Genomic DNA, 11,473 nt, shown 5'->3' on the forward strand with positions numbered 1-11,473 from the left:
ATTCAGCTGAATGTTAATACAGGTGCTGATGGGCAGAGGGATTTAGTATGTCATCGGGCTGAAATCGGCTGCTTTGACATCAGTTATGGCCCAATCACATGAGTCCTTAAAGCAGACTGCGCTCTTCTATGGAGGTGATTTGAATTCATTCGAGGGATTGATTTGAGAGAGCACTCATTGATGACTTTGAAGATAGAGGTGACCTCTTGGCAAAGTACTCAGATGCCTTCTCGGAGCAGAGACTGGCTTTTGGTCCATAGCCAACAACCACATTGTCCCCACCATCCAAATAAAGACTGAATTCTTCCAATAGCCTGAAGAGGCTTGGAAGAGGGTCCTGGGCTCCAGTAGCCCTAACCTTGACTTTGGTCTTTGAGACGATCAGAAAGAGACCTGGTAGCTACACAACGCAAAGCTGGTCTGTGTGCTTCTTACAATACTAAATGTGTGCTCCTTTCCCAGAGAACAAAACCCATATGTATCTAGTGTGCGGTCTTCCTGCTGTATAGCACTGTGGCACACCTGCCATCTTTCTTTTTGCTCTGTGTGTTTAGGGCCTCAGATTGAACCCTGTGACTTGTGCGTGCTAAGCAAGCATTGTGCCATCATAATACCTCATGGCCAGCACTATCATTTCTACTGTTGATGGACATGTGGCAGCTGCTGCCATGAAGCTTCCAAAGCCTGCTCATTGATAGATTGATGCATGCATATCTATTGGGCATCTGTATTTGGAAGAGAAACTTTCAGTCAGTGTATGTTCATCTTTAGTGACTACTGCCAAATGGTTTTCCAAAAGAACACATTGTTTTTAAATAGATATTTATTTTGTATTTCTATCACCAAATGAGGTGACATGAGCACTAACCTTTTCACCTAACAGGGAAAAGGAGAACGCCAAAATTACTGAGGGACAATAGCAGCCCCAGAGGTCCTGACTCTTCATGGATTTGCAGAGAACAAGCTTGATGCAGGTGTTGGGTACAGTTGGGGTTTTGTGGCAACACCTAGGGGGTAGATCTCCACCACTTGATACTCTGCAAATGGCCAACAGTAATCTATTCCATCTCTGCTGACGCTGCTCATCCAGCTCAATGGCATTTGAAATCTGATTTCTTCAGATCAAACCAAAGAGTTATATTTAACCCACCCACAAATGTCGTGCAAGTCTAGTGGAATCAGAGAACTAAGGTCATGAAATGGCCAAGTTTGAAATCTTTGATGCTGATAGCCATGTGGAGCCAGGCTCTACCTTAGGCCAAATTTATACTCTGTAGAATTGCAGCAAACACTCAGAAAGACTTACAAACAAAAGAGTAAACATGTGGCCATGTGATCGCAATGCCAGATTCAGTGGACACCGTTTTTTTATATTGTAATGGCCAGGAATGGGGACAGCTGCATCATTGTTTAAAACACACACTCACGCGCAATTAAGCCGAGAACAAATGTCAACACTGGCACAAACTGCTAAATTACTGATAACTGATGGGCATTACTCATGCTGCAAGCATTGTCTCCAATATAAAATAGAACAGCTTAAAAAGAAGAAGGAAGTTAGAAGTTTCTGTGGGCTTTTAACTCACGCAGCCCAACTGCAGCCTGCGATTATATAAGTGACATTCCATGCACGTGCTCAATGAGTGTGTGATAAGGGTGTGCCATGCGCGTGCCTCTCTATATTTGCGCTAACGAGTCAGGCCTTTGAGGGGCTGCTCTTGGCTTTGGGACAATGTTTGTGATGGAAGCATCTGTTACCATGTGAGCAAATTGCCCTGGTTACAGACAGCCTCATCATCTACGGAGCTGGGATAACCGCTGCAGAGTTCACTGCAAGTGCTAGCTTTCACATCCTCCATCTTGATTTTTAACCACTTAGTGTTGTGCACTGAAGCTACAGTTTCTACCCCTGGTTCCTTTTCATTATGAAGCAGGGGTTGTGTTCCAGGTTATGTATAAGTCATTTGTAATCCTGAGCCTTCCTGCCATGGCATCTGCAACCCCAAATGCTCTGCCTTCGCACCCCCAGCATTCAACCACTGCATCAGAGAGCAGAAAGGTTCTGGCACACCTCAAGTTTGCCATGTTCCCATGGTTAGCCAGACATAGCTCACTGTGGGATAAGGTCATTTGGGTCCCACTTAGATGACATGGTAGCTTAATTGAATGACAAACCTCTTTCACTCATCCTAAAGCCTGGGTCCTGGGAAAGAAACATGGACTCCAGTTCTACTCTTTTGAGAATGACCACTGGTGAACAGGGCTGAGAGAACAGTTTGGGTGCTTATCAAGCTTAGTGTTCCTTCAGTATCTAGAAAGGGACAGGTGTCCCACAGGATCATCCACTTCTAAAGCATGAATAAATGGCCCCCAGTCCTCAGACCTGGCTACAGCAAGGTATGCGTCACTTAATCATCACTCTAAGTTCCAAAGCTCCATGTATTCCATGACATGGCTGGGATGAGCCCTACATACAGGCATTGCTTTGTGCCTTCACAGGAGATTAAGTCTAGTGAGGAAGTCAGAGGAGCAGTCCCTATATGCTGGGTAACTGGGAGTGACTAGGAAGGATGGCTGGTAGGATGGACCACAAGGAAGGTGTCTAGAGGAAGTTTTGGGGCTGCAATGGGGTGGAAAAGGATGGCCAACCGGGTGAAAACAATGGCACTAGGTGTTCTAGGTAGAGAGTGTAACGTGAGCAAAGGCTCCAGTGGAAGCTGTGGCATTGCTGGCTGCTTGGGTCTTAGAGATGAGGGTGGTGGGTGGGCCAGAGGCAGAACCTTGTGAGTTAGGACTCCATCCGTGGTCTACTGCAAAACTGTGCAACATAGCTAATCAATCTGAGAGTTGATGGAACAGCACTGAGGTGGCAGTGCTTCTAAGGCATGACCTTTTACTTGCTGCAGACATCAGACCCTCTCCCTAGTGTCCATTCTGTCACCACATCAGCAGGCAGCCCTGGCCAACGTAAGGCTTAATTCTTTGCCTTCTTTCTTGGAAGCAGAAGAGTAGTGAAATGTGATCACTGCTTTGTAAAAGCTGTCACCATATTAAGTGACTCATCGTCTAACTCATTTGAGATCTGTGGTAGTAGGTTAAGCATGTCTAGGGATGGCCCACTGCAAAATTATGCTTTTGCTAGAGCCTGAGTCTAGTGTGCACTGCCCCTCCTTCTGGGTCCCTCTGTCCTCTAGGTTCCTGGTGTAAGGTCCATGCTCTTCTCTGCTTTCCCAATCTCTCCTCTTGGGTGAGGCTTTGGGAACTTTCATCTAAACCCTTGGTAGAGAGACTGAACCAACAGTGTCATCTGAAAACGTAGACGATATTGTGTCCCTTTCAAATTGTGCTCCCAGTACTGTAAAGGTATATATAAAAAAAATTGACATCCTAATCACATCTTCAAACATTTTCAACTCAGCCTCCTGCAGCTGGGTCTTCTAAGGAATACATACTTGATTTTCTAATGGGATTAATGGAACAGAATTTGTTGTATAGACATGTTCTTCTTCCTACAAGTCAATACCTAAGACTGATGTGCTCTGCCTGAGGACCTGAGAGGAGATCAGGGTCCACAACACATACAGTCACCAGCTTGACAGTCTGGCTTTGCTATGATGTGAGTTTAGCCTGATTGTCATTCTCACGGGCCGAGTGTACAATGAAGAATGCCAGCAACCAATGAGATTATAGAAAAACCAGATGGTAATTGTCACAAGTTTCATGAAACATAGTTTCTGTGGCCAGTGATCCACTAAGTTGCTATAATATGGAAGCATAGCCAATCCACAAGTTGAGCTGGCCCACAGGCTGTGTTGTTGACTCCACTCCACACTGAGATATGCAGAACCTGTGCACATAGGCCCAGCCCACTGGCCTGAATAACACAAAAGGCCCTCCCTTGTGTTTAGATGCTGTCTCCACAAAGCCTTGCTAATTTATGAACCTATTATCCACTGCCAACACATTAGATTTATTTACCCTTGAAATGAACCTGGAACTCACAGTGTGACATTTATATGCATAAAGGACCTTGCCCGTGACCTACAGCCTCATACAAGCTTGTCTCTGGTCACTATGGGTCACAGAGCAAGTGTTTGATATGACTCCATCTCTCTTCCTAGAGACAATAGATTCCTAGGCCCTTAAGGTCAGTGTCAATTAGAAGAGCAGGAGCCACAAAGAAATTAGTTAGCACATCAGCTGTGGTGTGCACTTGTGATTCTCTCTGGGGAAGTAGATTGAGGGGTCCTGAGAGAGAGACTGGGGGAGTCACACACATGGTTATCATCATCAGGCTCACCCTGAAGTAATGAGTTGGGTCAGCCTCCTTCCCAGGGTGGAGTCAGAGTCTTTGTTGACCAAATGCCTTGATGTTTGACTGCATAGGCTGTGAGAAGGCTCAAGGAAGTGACTGGTGGTGTCCCAGAGCCAGGGAAGCTTTGAAAGCTGTGCTGCAGGGATAAGAGTATTTGTTAGGATCAAATGTAAAGCCATAAGAGTGCTCTGTGAGTGGAGACTCTTTTCTGATGAGCCGGTCTTTACTGTGACCTTAGATGGGGAAGTCATCCCAAATTGCAAATGTGTGACACTATTTGGGTGTCTTCAGTGCTCTTCTTTGTCCCTGCCAGCTTCACATTCAAGCTCCCAGAACTCTGACTCTTCAGGGTCCTCACTCAAGCCTAAACCATAGCTTCTTCTCTATCACCTAAACTTAGCCAGCCCAGAAACCCGCCATGGGAATGGGCCAAGGACCAGGTCTGGCTCTGCCACTGACTGGCTGTCTGAATGACAGTTAGCTAACATTGGATTGAAGGAACTTCGGAATTTTACATGAATGTCTTCAGATTTTTACCAGATATCATTTGCATAGATACAAATGAGAGCTACATAGTTGCAAATAAGAACCACATTAGGACTCAGTAGTTGGATGCTTCAAAAATGCTTTTCCTTGTAACCTTTGTAAAAAGTAGGACACATGCTCCAAAGAACGCATCTGTCATAGTGCACAGCTCTCTGTGAATAATTACAACATGAAAATGGCCATATAAGAAAAAAAAATGAAGAAACCATCATCCCTAGAGCCCTTCACGTTCCCTTAGGTTCAGGAACTATATTGAACACTGTCATCTCCACTACTCTTGCCAGCCCTGTCTCCTCTGTGGTATACCTCACAACATCTTGGGCCACCTCCAGACTAGTGCAGTGGAAGGAGCATGTACTTTGGAGCCTGCCTCCACAAGTCTGTCTCTCACCTCCACCACTCACTATCTTTGCAGATCTGGTAAGATATACCATCTCCCTAATAGTCTCTGAGTTCTGTCCTGGGGACCCAATGTGCTGTTCACGTTCCACAGGACAGGGGGGTAGGTGCTCAGTATGCAGCCACTAAAGTTTCACATGCATGCTCTTTGTAGGCCTCAAAAGCCTTGTGTGAGAAGTCACTGTCTCTGCTTCACAGGTTGCCTCTGGGATTCTCATGAGAGATGACCAGTCCAGTAGCACACCCTGGTCAGGGCAGATCAGAAGCTGTTTGTTGGCTTGGAGGCTGACCATTGTGAACTAGAGGTGATGAGACCTGGGAGGGGATTCAAACTTACCCACAGTCCCATGGTCATATGAATGTAAGTTTGGGCTAGAGTGCTGGTCCTTTTAATAAATTATTGTCACTAATATTTATCTCAGCCTTGCCAGGATGTTTCCTAAACAGACACATAAATGCCAGCCTTATGACACTTGCTAATAAAAACCAAATCCGTTGGCTTGATTGGGTTGCAGTGGTGCCTAATAATAGTTGCAGAGGCAGATGAGCGATTATCTGGCCATGCAAAGAATATGTGGGACACTCAGAGCCAAGAGAATGTAGAGCTGTCAGAGCCAACGGCAGTACCAGCTGTCAGGGCAAGGGTCAGTCTGGCCTATGACTGCAACCAGCACTTGTGCGGGGAAGGGGGCAGGAAACCAGTCAGTCCCATGCTGGCCACATCAGCAAAACTTAGGAATGTCATGCTGACACACACACACACACACACACACACACACACACACACACACACACACACACACACAAATTACACTGGACAGTGACTTTGGAACAGACACATTCAGGTGTATGCTGAGGGTTCAGAGGAAAGTTCCTTACTCCCTTCCAAGATGCTCAGATATTTGTTCAGATAGAGATCAGGTCCCTTCTTGTGTTAGAAATACAAACCAACAGTTTAATAACTCTAGGCAGAGGCCTGAGGAAACATCAGGAGCATGAGGTTCCAAGCTGTTGTTATGGGAGGCTGGCTAAGGGAAGGGTGGCACAGCCTGAGTCTGCTTGTCCACTATGCAGCCTCTGTCTTCAGCTGCCACAGCATCTTTGTCCCATCACAACTCCAGGTCCTGTCCAGGAGCTGTGAAGCGTTCACCACTGAGTCCAGGTTTCTCTCCCCATGTGCAGGGAATGGCTGAGTATTCCCTGAGCTGATCCATGTAGTATCGTAATCTGGTGAACAAAGTGTATGTACCTGACTCATGAAGATTCCAGTGTCACCTCTGGCCTCGGACTCTCTAACAGCCACACAGTGGAGGAAAGAGGAAGAAAGAGCACGAGGTGAGCTCCCCCTACCAGGAGCCTCTCATCCAATGCCTTCCTTCCATCTCACCCCAGAGTTCAGGCACATGGCCACACCACTTTCTGACCCATATTAAAGAAAGAAAAGCAGAGAGAAGCTGCCCTGAGCACTGAACTGGCATGTCTGGTCTGCATCCAGGATGACGTCATCATGAGCTCTCCTCCCTGCTGCTCCCAGCTAGAGACAGACAACCCCATAGCTCTGATACATCGGAACCAAGCCCTCATCACTCTTTTATGCTACACATCTATCTGCCCAGGTATCCCATCATTTCCCTGCCCTGTCCTAGGGAGGCCAGGAGTCTTGTTTATTTCCCTCCCTGCCTCCAGCCTCGGACTTCCCTTTCATCTATGGAAGCTCCATTCCTACAAGGTTGAGCAAAGGCAGGCTGTTCCTACACTATCGCAAAGCCACCATGAGACCAGCAAAACAGACCTGAGAGCTAAGACACTAGTAACAACAGCTTCACACATTCTCATGAAAAGCAGATCCTAAACCAGAGCCTTCTCTAGGGGAAATCAAGGCCCCAGCCAAGAAGGTATCTTGTCACCCTAGCACCCACCACCGTTCCCCGAATGGGCTTGTGAACAAATAACAGTTTTCCCTGCAGAAGCTCAGGATCTCACTCTTCCATCAGCTCAGCTCCCTTTGGTGACAGGCCAGTCACCATGTTTAGTCCCTAGGGTGGCAGGAGTGCCATGCTGATACACAGTCCACCTCTAATGAGGAGAGTTACTTTGTGGAGAATGTCAATACTTCCTGAGCTGAAGGGACACCATCAACATTCTTACTGGATATCCACTTGCATTCTTTGCCATTACCTAGATCTGCAGGTCCCCAACTGAGGTAGGAAGGTAATTACTAAATACAGGAGAGGAGAGAAGAGTGGACATCCAAAGGCCACCCAAGCCTTCTGCACAGTCTCTGGAACTGCCAGACCAGGAGGCTGTCCACTCTGGCCCCCAGGCCTAGCATTCTGTTCCCCTTGCTCTCACTGGAACTAATGAGGCCTTGGGTCAGGAAATCACTGAGAGCTTCGTGTGCAATGTCAGACTTGAAGGTTGCTATTAAAAGGAGCGAAACAGAAGATGTGACTTTTCCTCTGTCTTCTGCTCCATCTCATTGAGCACACACATCTTGCAACAGCTACTCTCACATTTACAGCCACTTCCTCCCTCCAAGGTGCTTGATTAAAATAAGTCTTCTCAGAGTCAGCCTTGTAGCCATGCGAGGAGGGTAACTACTCCAGGACTAGGGCTGAGCCCAGACAAAGCATTCAGCTTGGCTCCTGTCATGTCCTGCCCACTTGAGAAGTCAGAGGTATCAGAGTGAGGAGACCTGGGCACCCCACCTGGGTGATGTTGGACACTCACCTGAGGATAAGCTGAGCTATGAGAGCAAGAGAAAATGCATGGATGGACAGAGCCCCAGACCAGAGACAGCACCTAGATTCTGTCGGGCAGCGTATTGTGTAGCATGGAAAAGCTACTTTCCCTCTCTGAGCCTCAGGACCCTTATCTACAAGTAGAGTATTTGAGGGTCTTTCCAGTGCTGGGTCCACAGCTAAGCCTCTTCCACATTCATCACTATCCTAAAGCACTTTTGTCTCCCAGAGCAACTTAACTTGGCTTGCCCTTGAATTCGTTAGCTATCTGTTTAAGAACGCTGGCCTTCTTCCAGCATCCAGGGCCAATACCTGCTTTTGAAGTTTGTTCTCCATCCTGTCCCCAAGATCTCAATGCCAATCCCATGCCCGGTTTAAATCCCTCATCATAGAACTGGAGAGGTGATTCAGCAGGTAAGAGTGGGTCCTGGTCTTGTAGAGAACTTGAGTTCTGTTCCCAGCACCCATTCTAGCAGCTCATAACCACTTTTAACTCCAGCTACAAGGGATCCAAGTCTCTTCTGGATTCACCAGGGGCTGCATTTACATGCACACACACACACACACACACACACACACACACACACACACACACACACACACACACACACACCTCTATCTATTCATTCTATTTATCTGAGAACCCTAACACCCTGAGCAATTCAACTTCCTCATTGACTTGATTCAGCTGCTTAAAGAATCTGTGCGAACATGAGTTAGAGAGCATTTGCACACGCTCACCAGTCTTTCCTGTGTTTTCCTTTGTGAAAAGTCTGTTTAAGTAGTTTGTTCATGATGCCACCACTTGTCTTTTATTACTGATTTGTAGTTGTTGACAGATGACAGATGATAAAAAGATGGACACATAGACAGATACTTGACAGATGACAAATATATTAGATAGGTAATAGACTAGTGATTGCTGACTGACGATGACTGATAATCTGGACCCTTTTGTCAAATATATGTGACTTGTAAAATTTCCCCCCAGAATGTTGTGGTTCATAGTTTTATTTTTAATGTTTTTTATTATATGAAAATTTTCATTTTAATAAAGGCAGTCTCTCTCTCTCTCTTTCTCTCTCTCTCTCTCTCTCTCTCTCTCTCTCTCTCTCTCCCTCCCTCCCTCCCCTTGGGACTTTTGTGCCATAAGAATTCTCCTACAAAATTGCAAACACATCTGCTGGTATTTTCTTTGATAAGCTTTACAGACTTCCCTTTTTAGATAGATGATGCAGCTCAAGTTATATTCATGAATGGCATGAGGCAGTGCTTGGATCTCACTTTGTTCACTTAAGAATTTCCACCTTGTTCTAACACCTTTTACTAAAAACATTCTTCCCACACTAAATTGGCACTTTCATTAAAATCCAAGTTGCTACATATATGGGTTTATTTCTGAATTTGAAGTGTTATTCCATTTGTCTAATCAAGTATAGATATGCAATAGCATAATTTCTCTGTTGGGGCCAGTCAACCTGTCAAACAGAGCCTGAATAAGGGTGTAAGGATTTAAAGAGACAAAAGACAGAAGATAGAACCAGAAGGGCTCTCAGTGAATACTGCAGCAGCCATGAATTTATTTTTCAAAGCCCTTTTATACCCAAAGCAAAAAGGGATGGGCAAAAGACTTCCTTACCATGATACAAGAAAGAAGTGCAATCACCTCCTTCTCGAAACATCTAATCATCATGCCTCTGGCCAAATATTCTATTAGTTGGCCTTGAGGAGCAAGACCAAGCTTGAACATGCTGACCTTAAGTCAAGATGGAATGGAGTTGCTGTGGGCTCCCACATTTCTCAACAAAGCTTTATAGTATGTTTTGAAATATGAAAGTATACATCCTCCAATTTTAGTCTTTAAGATTATTTTGGAATCACCTTATCAATTTGCACAGTCTGATAAAATTCTAGGAATGTCATTTAACAATATCAAATCTTATCGATATTAAATCTTCAAAACTATGGGCTCGGAATGTCTATCATCTATCTATCTTCTATTTATCTATTTATTCATACTTCTCTAGTTTCTCTCAAATAGTAGTTTATTTATTTATTCATCCACCTGTAGACTTGGTTTCCTGTATCTTGGGTTGGTTTCAAACTTGATATGTAGGTGAAGGTGACCCTGACTTCCTGGTTCTCCTGCTTCAATCTCCCAGGTGCTGAGACTGCAGGTTTTCACAACCACAGCCGATTTATTTCCCCACAGTGCTAGGGACATAGCCTTTTGTAAACCCTTTGCTCCTCTTATCTTCTTGGCTACTGCTGGTTCTCCTGAATGTCATTATTGGCGTTACCTACCTATTAGGAATTTTTTGAGGTTAGCTTCTTTCATGTAATCCCTCTGAGATTAACCCATATTCTGTGAATATAAACACCATTTCTTTTTTCATTTCTGTTCCCTAGCATGGACCACTGCTCACTTACCCATTCCCTGTTTCCAGTTGAGGACAATCATTAATAAAAGTGCTATAAATGTGTGTGTCCATGTTTTGATGGCAGAAGTGTTCCTTTCTTAAAGGTAAACTCCTAGGATGGGATTACTATCCTACTGTAAGTGTATTATAAACTAGAGTGGTAGTCCACACGTCTGAAATCCCAGCATTCAAGAGGCCGAAGCAGGACTATGCCTAAAGAGTGACACCCTACCTCAAAACACCAGAGAGATTTAGATCCTTTAAGAATATTTATTTTTAGGGGTGTGTGTGTGTGTGTGTGTGTGTGTGTGTGTGTGTGTGTGTGTGTAAGCTCATGCATGTGCTTGAGTATATATCTGTGCAGCACAAAATGCCTGGTGCCACAGAGGTCAGAAATGACCTCAGATCCCCTGGAACTAGAATTAAAGGTGGCTGTGAGCAACTATGTATGGGCTGAGAACAAAACCTGAGTCCTTTGAAGGAATTGTGAGTACTCTTAACTGTTGAGCCACCTCTCCAAAGCCACCAAAAAGATTCAAATACCACAAAATAACTCACCCCTTGCCTGATGTGTAACAGTTGCAGCTGCTGGCCCTAACAGTTGTCAGGTTACTCTTAGATATTCCAACAAGCAAGTAGCTACAAATGGATGTAACTCTCATTGTAGAGGTTTATTTCTTTTAAGGTTTTGGACATTTTTAAATTAATTAATACATATATTTTATGGTGCTGGGAATTAGATCCAAGGCCTCATGCATGGCAGGCAAGCCTTTAACAGTGAACAATATCCACAGTTCTTCAGTGTAGTTTTAGTTTGCATTTGCCTAACAAATGTGTTAGACATGCTTCTTTTGTGTAAATTTAGGTATATTGTGCACAATAGATATACAGAGAAGTCTATTGATATGTCACAGACTTTAAAATTAAAAAATAGAAACATAGAAACATACAATCTTTACCTAAGTTTTTGGTGGATGAGGTTAATTAAATACAATTTCTTCTTCATATATGTTCTTATAAAAAATAACCTTTTGTTCCTAGAAACTAACATT

The sequence above is a fragment of the Cricetulus griseus genome, chromosome 2 (genome assembly GCF_003668045.3).
Source record: "Cricetulus griseus strain 17A/GY chromosome 2, alternate assembly CriGri-PICRH-1.0, whole genome shotgun sequence".
Taxonomy (NCBI): Eukaryota; Metazoa; Chordata; class Mammalia; order Rodentia; family Cricetidae; genus Cricetulus; species Cricetulus griseus.